This window comes from Triplophysa rosa, linkage group LG24 (assembly GCF_024868665.1).
Source record: "Triplophysa rosa linkage group LG24, Trosa_1v2, whole genome shotgun sequence".
Lineage (NCBI taxonomy): Eukaryota > Metazoa > Chordata > Actinopteri > Cypriniformes > Nemacheilidae > Triplophysa > Triplophysa rosa.
Genome location: NC_079913.1, coordinates 1,481,218 through 1,482,459, shown reverse-complemented (window position 1 = coordinate 1,482,459; position 1,242 = coordinate 1,481,218).

The following is a 1,242-nucleotide window of genomic DNA, read 5'->3' as shown; positions in this document are numbered from 1 at the left end:
TCTCTCTCTCTGTCTCTCTCTCTCTCTCTCTCTCTCTCTGTCTCTCTCTCTCTCTCTCTGTCTCTGTCTCTCTCTGTCTCTCCCTCTCTCTCTCTCTCTCTCTCTCTCTCTCTCTCACTCTCTTGTGTTTCCGAAGAACACCCCGCTCCGGAGGACCTTGTTACTAATATGAGCGCTTTCACTTTTCAGCCATCAACACAAAAGCTTTTCCTTGCTTTGTAACAATTTAGCATTCCCAGGAGACCTGCGAGCATCACGGGCACGATTCAGTCACTGAAATGGCTTAACGCAGCAAATTTCTCACAGGAAACTGAGAAGGAATGAAAACTAGGGCATGTTTTTAGTGAATGCATCCTGACACCCTTGTTCGGGGCTTGTGTGTTGGATAAGTGAGTTACAATGCGTGACGGGCAGTGAGACCCATTTCACGATTGATGTTTCAAGAAACTCGGACACCTTGGTGACCACAGAGAGCGTCATGGCAACCACCTGCAGCATCCTATGATTTTAGCGATGAGTTTGATTGGACACTTTTAACACTGTTTTGTATAAAAATGTGAAGGGCATCTATGTCAGATCATGTGTTTCTGAAGTGCACTGTAGTCGTGTGAGCCCTTCACATCTTTGGCCGAGGGGCCGTTCTTCACTAATGAGGGATGATGCCATGCATCTGTTTATTTACTGACTCCGAAACTAGATCTGGCCAATTGATACGCAGTTAATGGTTATCAGATGCTTGGCTATTAGTGGGGCTTAAAATCTATTTGTTCGCTCAGACTAAACTGATATCTGCCCACGGCAGTTGGTTTATATCAAAACACGAGCGACCGGGGCGTCTCCACCTGGTAAAACAAAATAAAGGCCGTTCTGACAGGAGGGTAACATCTTTCCTAACATACGAGCAGTTTACGGAGCAAAGCCACCTGACCCGTGTTATGTTAGCGTTAAATCCTGCCGCACGGACGGGAGATAAAGAATGTGTGAAAATAACATTTCTGCGAGAAGAGGCCAGACTGAATTATGGGGTACAGACAGCAGGCGCTATATTTAGTTTACACGATTGTTTTCAGAGACGGAACATATTGTTTGATTTGAAGTAATGGTTTGGTCTGAAAGGTTCGGTTTCAAAACAGTGTCGGGTATTAGATGGCCCGGTGCAAACACTACAGCGTTTACATATTCTCAAGCTGTTTAAGGTGTATCTGCTATGGCGTGCCGTCTGCGGTCGACCGCAAGTTTTCT